The sequence below is a fragment of the Pan paniscus genome, chromosome 20 (genome assembly GCF_029289425.2).
Source record: "Pan paniscus chromosome 20, NHGRI_mPanPan1-v2.0_pri, whole genome shotgun sequence".
Classification (NCBI taxonomy): Eukaryota; Metazoa; Chordata; class Mammalia; order Primates; family Hominidae; genus Pan; species Pan paniscus.
The window spans coordinates 27277206-27287159 of NC_073269.2; the positions used below are offsets into that span (position 1 = coordinate 27277206).

The window sequence follows — 9954 nt, forward strand, 5'->3', positions numbered from 1 at the left end:
TGTTCAATCATTAAGTTCTTGACCATTTAAAATCTAAAATTCTGGCTAAAGGATTTAAAGGCTGTATTCTTTAGTGGCTTCTTAGGGTTTCACAGGCAGTACAAAAAGAATTTTGATAGGCAGAAAAATGCATTCTACATATATACACAGTGCTCTTCTCTAGTTTGCATTAACATTAAAAGATTGAAGATTTCAAATCTAGTCTGTCAGAGTAAATTGATAAAAGTTGTATTTTTCAGCTAAGCAAATAATTGAACAAAATAGGTAACAATTTGTCATTAGCTGCCAAAAAATAGTATGACCAGATTCACTAAGTATCTAGCCACGCAAACGACAGCCCAATTAAGTCAAGATCCTAACAGGTGCGTGTGGAAAGCATTTATGGGCAATGTGGTGCCCCTCCACTCAGCACCTTCTTCTGCCCCTTTACAGAGATACAATTTCCCGAGTGACTCAGGGTGAATACTAGGAGCTGAGAATGCTGTATTCAGTTTATTACCGGGAACATAATCAACAAATTTATTTCATATTATAAAAATTTTATGAATCAGTTTGGTGTGGTGGCTCACGCCTGTAATCCTAGCACTTTGGGAGTCCTAGGTGGGCGGCTCACAAGGTCAAGAGATGGAGACCATACTAGACAACAAGGTGAAACCCCGCCTCTACTAAAAATACAAAAATTAGCTGGGTATGGTGACACGTGCCCGTATTCCCAGCTACTTGGGAGACTGAGGCAAGAGAATCGGTTGAACCCGGGAGGCAGAAGTTGCAGTGAGCCGAGATCGCGCTGCTTCACTCCAGCCTGGCGACAGAGTGAGACTCTGTCCCCCCCCCCAAAAAAAAAGAAATGAATACTACTCTGCCTCACAAAGGCTTTTAGTAAAAGATTGCATGTAATACTCAATTTGGATTCATAAAAATTTCAATATTCCAGGTAAATCAGCAGCACTTAAATGTCAACCAAATTTCATAAAACATATTTCAATGAGATGAGTCTTTTTAGCTAAGAATTTTATTTTATTCGTAAATTTAGAGAAAAATAGAAAACCAGTACTTTGAGCTAAATAACAGTGTTTGGCATGAGAGCACCATCCAAACAAGTGCTCTTCATCATTAACATAGCAATGGCACCACGTGCTCTCCTTGAGCAGGCCGGCCTGTTTCCACTGATATAAAGTGGAGACGGCATTGAAATAGTGAACGAGGGTGATATAAATGGAATATTTATATTAAATACAGTTTTTAATAAAAAGCATTTGATGTTGTACAGCTACAGATGAAATTATTAGTATGAGGCCGTAATATTTTTACTTCTACTGACAGGATAACTTGATTCACAATATTCTTATTTCAAACAATATTCCTTTTTTTGCTGTATATTTGCTAGCTATTGGTCCAAATATTACCGGAACTCAATAGAAATCAACAAAATTCATCTTTATTTTACCACAAGCATTTTATTATTGATGCATATGCTTATTTTGCTTAAAAATCCATTAGCTTTTGATGAAAGATTTGTACTTTTCTTTCAGTGTGTTGTTTATTGCTGACAAGTGGCTGTCCTGCCAGGAAACTGCTATTCTCAGCTCTATCCACACTGACTAATAGTGAGTGGAAGTGAAGTGTAAGTAAGAACCAAATGTGTCTTCTCTTCATCTGTTTTTTCATCCATTGGCTGAAGAAAGAGAAAGATGCAGAAGGATGAAAGAAGATATGATCCCTGAAAGATCACATAGAAGTCCTCTTAATGAGAAAAAAATGGTTGTGTGACCATAAAATACATTATTTTGCTAAGCCTCTGAAATTTTAGTATACAACTTGCATTGCTTTCAGTCCTTCAGTTTTGATGCTTCAGGATATGACACAATTCCCTGGTGAATCAAAACTGAAAAGAATAATTTATTAAAGTAAGAGATACAGGAAAGACCTATTACCTTTGACCAATATCTCCACCCCCAGCCTTTTTTTTTTTTTTTTTTTTTTGTTGTTGTTGAGAAAGAGTTTCGTTCTTGTCACCCAGGCTGGCGTACAATGGGGCGATCTCAGCCCATGGCAACTTCTGCTTCCTGGGTTCAAGCGATTCCCCTGCCTCAGCCTCCCAAGTAGCTGAAATTATAGTCACGTGCCACCACACCCGGCTAATTTTGTATTTTTAGTAGAGACTGGGTTTCTCCATGTTGGTCAGGCTGGTCTTGAACTCCCAGCCTCAGGTGATCCACCCACTTAGCCTCCCAAAGTGCTGGGATTACAGGCTTGAGCCACTGTGCCTTTTTTTTTTTTTTTTTTTTTTTTGAGACGGAGTCTCACTCTTGTCCAGGCTGGAGTGCAGTAGTGCAATCTTGGCTCACTGCAACCTCTACCTCCCAGGTTCAAGTGATTCTCCTGCCTCAGTCTCCCAAGTAGCTGGGATTACAGGCGCCCACCACCCCGCCCAGCTAATTTTTGTATTTTTAGTAGAGATGGGGTTTCACCATGTTGCCCAGGCTGTTCTCAAACTCCTGATCTCAGGTGATCCACCTGCCTCAGCCTCCCAAAGTGCTGGGATTACAGGTGAGTCACCACACCCGGCCGAGTTAGAATTGTTTTTCTACTCTACCTAGACATGAGATCATGTGGCTCTTCCGAGACATTGTCTGCAGGCACTCAGAATGGTCCAGCGTTTGACATACCAATGTAGGCTTTCCTACAATACAGCCTCTAACAAAAGTAGGCTGTTCCGAACCCCTGGTAATAGAATACCTTTATACCAAGAAGGTTGGAAAAGCATCAAAATCTGCTTGTGGCGTGTGCCCAGGCAGACTTCGAGGGGTTCGTGCTGTAAGACTTAAAGTTCTTATGAAATTGTCCAAAACAAAGAAACATGTCAGCAGGGCCTATGGTGGTTCCATGCTAAATGTGTTCGTGGCAGGATCAAGCGTGCTTTCCTTATCGAGGAGCAGAAAATCGTTGTGAAAGTGTTGAAGGCACAAGCAGAGTCTTCTCACTCATTTTATTTAGCTTTGCAGCTAAATAAAAAGTGAAACTTTTTTGAGAAAGAAAAAAAATGAGATCATGTGGTATGTTTTTATTTTCTTTTTTCTTTGTGCTGGTTTTTTTTTTTTTTTTTTTTTTTTTTTAGTATTTATTGATCATTCTTGGGTGTTTCTCACAGAGGGGGATTTGGCAGGGTCATAGGACAATAGTGGAGGGAAGGTCAGCAGATAAACAAGTGAACAAGGGTCTCTGGTTTTCCTAGGCAGAGGGCCCTGCCGCCTTCCGCAGTGTTTGTGTCCCTGGGTACTTGAGATTAGGGAGTGGTGATGACTCTTAACGAGCATGCTGCCTTCAAGCATCTGTTTAACAAAGCACATCTTGCACCGCCCTTAATCCATTTAACCCTGAGTGGACACAGCACATGTTTCAGAGAGCACGGGGTGGGGGTAAGGTTATAGATTAACAGCATCCCAAGGCAGAAGAATTTTTCTTAGTACAGAACAAAATGGAGTCTCCTATGTCTACTTCTTTCTACACAGACACAGCAACAATCTGATTTCTCTATCTTTTCCCCACCTTTCCCCCTTTTCTATTCGACAAAACCGCCATCGTCATCATGGCCCGTTCTCAATGAGCTGTTGGGTACACCTCCCAGACGGGGTGGCAGCCAGGCAGAGGGGCTCCTCACTTCCCAGAAGGGGTGGCCGGGCAGAGGCACCCCCCACCTCCCGGATGGGGCAGCTGGCCGGGCGGAGGCGCCCCCACCTCCCTCCTGGATGGGGCGGCTGGCCGGGTGGGGACTGGCCCCCACCTCCCTCCCGGACGGGGCGGCTGGCCGGGCGGGGGCTGCCCCCCACCTCCCGGACGGGGCGGCTGCCGGGCAGAGACGCTCCTCACTTCCCAGATGGGGTGGCTGCTGGGCGGAGGGGCTCCTCACTTCTCAGATGGGGCGGCCGGGCAGAGATGCTCCTCACCTCCCAGATGGGGTCGCGGCTAGGCAGAGGCGCTCCATACATCCCAGATGGGGTGGCGGGGCAGAGGCGCTCCCCACATCTCAGACAATGGGCGGCCGGGCGGGGACGCTCCTCACTTCCTAGATGGGATGGCGGCTGGGAAGAGGCGCTCCTCACTTCCCAGACTGGGCAGCCGGGCAGAGGGGCTCCTCACATCCCAGACGATGGGCGGCCAGGTAGAGACGCTCCTCAGTTCCCAGATGGGGTGGCGGCCGGGCAGAGGCTGCAATCTCAGCACTTTGGGAGTCCAAGGCAGGCGGCTGGGAGGTGGAGGTTGTAGCGAGCCGAGATCACGCCACTGCACTCCAGCCTGGGCAACATTGAGCACTGAGTGAGCGAGACTCCGTCTGCAATCCCGGCACCTCGGGAGGCCGAGGCTGGCAGATCACTTGAGGTTAGGTGCTGGAGACCAGCCCGGCCAACACAGTGAACCCCCGTCTCCACCAAAAAAATACGAAAACCAGTCAGGCGTGGCGGCGTGCGCCTGCAATCCCAGGCAGTCTGCAGGCTGAGGCAGGAGAATCAGGCAGGGAGGTTGCAGTGAGCTGAGATGGCGGCAGTACAGTCCAGCTTCCACTCGGCATCAGAGGAAGACCGTGGAGAGGGAGGGAGAGGGAGACCGTGGGGAGAGGGAGACCGTGGGGAGAAGGAAATGAGGGAGAGGGAGATGGAGAGCTGTGCTGGCTCTTTTTACTTAGGCTAATGTCCTACAGGTTCATCAGTATCGTTGCAGATAACAAGATTTCTTTATTTTTAAGGGCTGAATAGCATTCCATTGTGTAAATACACGAAATTTTCTTCATCCATTCACCTGTTGACACTTAGGTTAACACTTAGGTTGATTCTCTATCTTAGCTATTGTGAGTAACCTACTTCCTTCTCCTTCATTTGTTTTCATATCTTTTTTTTTCTTTCTAAAAGTATTTTAATTTAAAATACAAATTTTGACTGTTAAATGCCTTTGTTTTTCTGCCTTCTTTTGGATAATATTTTGGCTAATTTTAAAAATAAATTTTTTAAAAAGCTCTTGGGGGCCAGGCACCGTGGCTCACGCCTGTAATCCCAGCACTTTGGGAGGCCGAGGCAGGCGGATCACGAGGTCAGGAGGTAGAGACCATCCTGGCTAACATGGTGCAACCATGTCTCTACTAAAAATACAAAAAATTAGCCAAGCGTGGTAGCACGCGCCTGTAGTCCCAGTTACTAGGGAGGCTGAGGCAGGAGAATCGCTTGAACCCGGGAGGCGGAGGTTGCAGTGAGCTGAGATCGCACCACTGCACTCCAGCCTGGGTGACAGAGTGAGACTCCATCTCAAAAAAAAAAAAAAAAAGAAAAAAAAAATTTCTTGGATCAAGGTTATTACTGCATTATTAACATAATTTGAGACAAAATAGCGATAAAAATAAACATTGATTAGTGAAACAACAATTGTCTAGCCCCTGGTAATCATTTCCTCTCTCACCCAACATGAAAGCTGTATCTTTGTGTCATCTCTCCCAGTTGTGAGAAAGACGTTTCTGATTAAATTGTTTGGCATAAAATTTTGTAAAATTTTACTCTTTTGGTGTGAAAATCAAACTGCTCTATTACTAGAAAAGTTTACCTTTTGATAAGTATAATTTTACTCTATTCTATTTAAATTCTTCAGAAAATCCTGACATAGAATGCACTTAAATTTTTTTGAAAATTAAAAGTGCTTAAACATTTTTTATACAAACTAAAAATAGTTTTAGATTCTTAGAAAACATCTTTCAAATACTTTAAGTTACCTTCCTCTGACAGTAGATACTTTTTTTATATTGCTATAACACAGCTTTTCTGTCCTTTGTGGCCAACTCTGTCATTTCTATCCTATTTAGTTGTGCAGTATTTATGTTTTGCATTTTACATTTTTTTTTAAGGTTATAGATTAACAGCATCCCAAGGCAGAAGAATTTTTCTTAGTACAGAACAAAATGGAATCTCCCATGTCTACTTCTTTCTACACAGACACAGTAACCATCTGATCTCTCTTTCTTTTCCCCACATTTCCCCCTTTTCTATTTGACAAAACCGCCATCGTCATCATGGCCCATTCCCAATGAGCTGTCGGGTACACCTCCCAGACGGGGTGGCGGCCGGGCAGAGGGGCTCCTCACTTCCCAGATGGGGCGGCTGGGCAGAGGTGCCCCCCACCTCCCTCCGGGATGGGGCAGCTGGCTGGGCGGGGGCTGCCCCCCACCTCCCTCTGGGGCGGGGCGGCTGGCCGGGCGGGGGCTGCCCCCCACCTCCCTCCCGGATGGAGCGGCTGGCCGGGCAGGGGCTGCCCCCCACCTCCTGGACTGGGCGGCTGCCAGGCAGAGACGCTCCTCACTTCCCAGATGGGGCAGCTGCCGGGTGGAGGGGCTCCTCACTTTCCAGACAGGGCGGCTGCCGGGCGGAGGGGCTCCTTACTTCCCAGATGGGGCGGCTGCCAGGCGGAGGGGCTCCTCACTTCTCAGACGGGGCGGCCGGGCAGAGACGCTCCTCAGTTCCCAGACGGGGTCGCGGCCAGACAGAGGCGCTCCTCACATCCCAGACGGGGTGACGGGGCAGAGGCGCTCCCCACATCTCAGACGATGGGTGGCCGGGCAGAGAGGCTCCTCACTTCCCAGACGGGATGGCGGCCGAGAAGAGGCGCTCCTCACTTCCCAGACTGGGCAGCCGGGCAGAGGGGCTCCTCACATCCCAGACGATGGGCGGCCAGGCAGAGACGCTCCTCACTTCCCAGACGGGGTGGCGGCCGGGCAGAGGCTACAATCTCGGCACTTTGGGAGGCCAAGGCAGGTGGCTGGGAGGTGGAGGTTGTAGCGAGCCGAGATCACGCCACTGCACTCCAGCCTGGGCAACATTGAGCACTGAGTGAGCGAGACTCCGTCTGCAATCCCGGCACCTCGGGAGGCTGAGGCAGGCAGATCACTCGCGGTCAGGAGCTGGAGACCAGCCCGGCCAACACGGCGAAACCCAGTCTCCACCAAAAAATGCAAAAACCAGTCAGGCGTGGCGGCGCGCGCCTGCAATCCCAGGTAGTCTGCAGGCTGAGGCAGGAGAATCAGGCAGGGAGGTTGCAGTGAGCGGAGAATCAGGCAGGGAGGTTGCAGTGAGCCGAGATGGCGGCAGCACAGTCCAGCCTCGGCTTTCACAACTTTGGTGGCATCAGAGGGAGACCGTGGAGAGGGAAAGGGAGAGGACATTTTACATTTTAAAAGTTGTAATTCATGCAATGTAATTTTCAAACCGTTGACCAACCTTTTTTCATGTGAAACTCTGCTTAATCAGCAGTCACTTTATTTTTACTCTTCAAGGGCATTTTCATTCCCTGAAAAGCAGAGCGAAAGTTCAAGTGAGTGTGCTGAGCTGGTCCTCACCAGTGTCAGTTTATTCACATTCACACAGGTGACCTTCTGGGGAAAGAGGGTTCACTTCAACAGCCTTATTACAGGAATGTGGAACAGATTTAATAGAGTAAAATGTAAATCACTGACTTTCAAGAAAAAAAGAAATTTTTTTTTTTATTCTTTGTATGTGAGTATGTGGTGGTCGTAAAGTTTACAATAAAGACTAAAGTTAGAGAGCACACTTTACATGAGGGGTACAGTGCAGGTCCTATGCAACCTTCTTTTTGCCAAACATGCCCTTAATGCTTTTTTCAAGTAGTATGTTGCTGTATCCATCACTTATCAGGCTCTGATGATCATTTTCTAATTTATCAATTTAAATATGCAGTCAATATCATCCAGAGTTCTGTCCTTGAGGTTTAACTGCTCAGACATAAAACTATTTAAATATTCTTGATAAAAGATGAGGTTTTATTTATTTTACTACAGAGCATTTCATGCCAGTAAGCTTAAGTTTCATGAAACTTGAAAACATGCTTTAGTTTTACCTTCGTTTGGAAAGCCAAATTTGGCCAAAAATGAATACAACAATAAACTTGAATATAAATCATTTTGAAATTGAATTCAAATTATTAAAATATTAAAATTGATAAATGTATTTGACTATGTGTCAAATTATTAAAAATTTTTGAATAAAAAGTGTAATAAAGTTGGAACTTGAGAAATATGCATGCTTTTATGATAAATCATTTTGTGATTAAAGTTTCAATTTAGCAGTTTTGACTGTTGAAAATGTGAATACTGACATATCAGAGAAGAAAATATTGATAACAAAGAATACAAAACAAAGCACAATAGTGTTGATAGCTGTGGTGAGTCCTCGGCTCTTGTCTTAGTTTCAAAAAATTTAAACAAGACAAACCACAAAGAAGATGCAGCATAATTTATTGCAAAGGAGAAAGACTATTTTAAAAGTTAGATGCAGAATACCCAGTACACCCTGAGCGAGAAGGGATTCAGGGCGGGCAGCTTACAGGAATGAGACGAGAAGACTAGAACTAGGAGCACTCCATTTATGGGAATCTTACATAATTATTCATAAGGAGGTGGGAAGAGGTGTTAACTGGTAAGCATGTTCTGGGTGGTCGTCTTGGTGCACATACACAGTGGCTGTACACGCTTGTTTATATGTCACGTGTTAGCATCTTAAATCTCAACCACGGTGTGTTTTTTACTATTTATAATAGTAATAATGAGTAAAAGGTCACTTTACGGACAGGTAAAATCAAAATGTGCATGCTCTCTACAAGGGTATTTCCCTACATGAGAGAGCTTTGCTTGAATGAGTTGAAATACGATGCAAATGCTGGGGCTTACTGGGTTGACAATATGCAATCGCCATGCATTCACCGTGGTTGCTGCATCCCGAGGACATTATCAGTATGCCAAAGTGGTATACTGTAGTAGTCACTTTCTTGAATACCCATCCTGCCTCAATAGTACTTGTACTGATTTATTCCCAACGACTGACTCCAAGACTTAAGATTTAGCTATTATGTCAACATTGTCAACAGTAGGAAAATCAAAATTTTAAAATCAAATGTATTTGAGTTTGATTTGGGTAATTAGCTGTGTGCCCAGGAAAAATTATTTTACATTTCTGAAGCTTCAATCTTCATTATTAATTAAAAATATTATCTCCCTCAGGGCTGTTTTAACACATGGTAGCTATAAGTATTTTTAACTGAAAGTCTTGTGTAAATATTATAGTAAATATTTAAGAATAAATATTCATATTTCAAAGATTATGTGAGTTGGTATATTTTGTCATGTTTAATGTATTTATCCTTTCCAGAAAATGCCACAGTAAGAATTTTTTATTTTCTCTGGAATAAAAGACTAAGGTTTTCTACATTGTGACTGTGCTGATATTTGCATAGGGTTTTGACTGTTACTGTTGAATTTAGGTTGAATTTCAAATCCACTGTTGTTTAGCTTGTGTGGCTTCTGGTTCATTTGGGGAACCAAATATATTAGACGTGAACAGTTTGGGGTAACTTGGCATCATTTCTGCTGTCCTTCTGTTATTACATCTGGGGCTTTAGAAATGACTAGGATTCAAATAAGGTTGGTTTGGAATCAAGCAATAGAAAATCCCCCCAAATACTCAGGAAAATAGCTACTGAATAATGCCTTTCAGTGAGATTTATACATGAAACAGAGTTCAATGAAATTCAAAAATTATTGCAAGTTTTCTAAATTTAGAAACTGACTGCAAACAACATATTAGGCACTTGTAGCTTGTCTATAGCATCTGTAGCCTGGGGAAGCTGACATTACAGAAAAGCATATTGCTACTGTAATAAGATTTGGAACAAAAACTTACGTGCATGTAAACATTCCCCCTTAGTAATCCTTAAATACTTGTCATTCTGGCTCAATCTTTTTGGTGCAACTGTTTATGATTTCAGAGATTCTATCTCACCAATTTCAAGCTATGGTGTTTTCAGCTCTTAATGTTTACTTGTACCCAGTAAGCTTCATGGTTACATCATTATATTGGGGTCCCCCAGGCAATCCCTGAGCCTTAGAGCTGACCATCCTACCTCATC

The 9954-nt window shown here is 44.2% G+C and overlaps 1 pseudogene; it reads left to right on the forward strand.

Annotated features, from left to right (window-relative positions):
* The window catches only part of LOC129394841 (large ribosomal subunit protein eL34-like), a 31870-nt pseudogene extending 24561 nt beyond the window's left edge, over positions 1-7309 (forward strand).
* The last annotated feature ends 2645 nt before the right edge of the window (positions 7310-9954 follow it).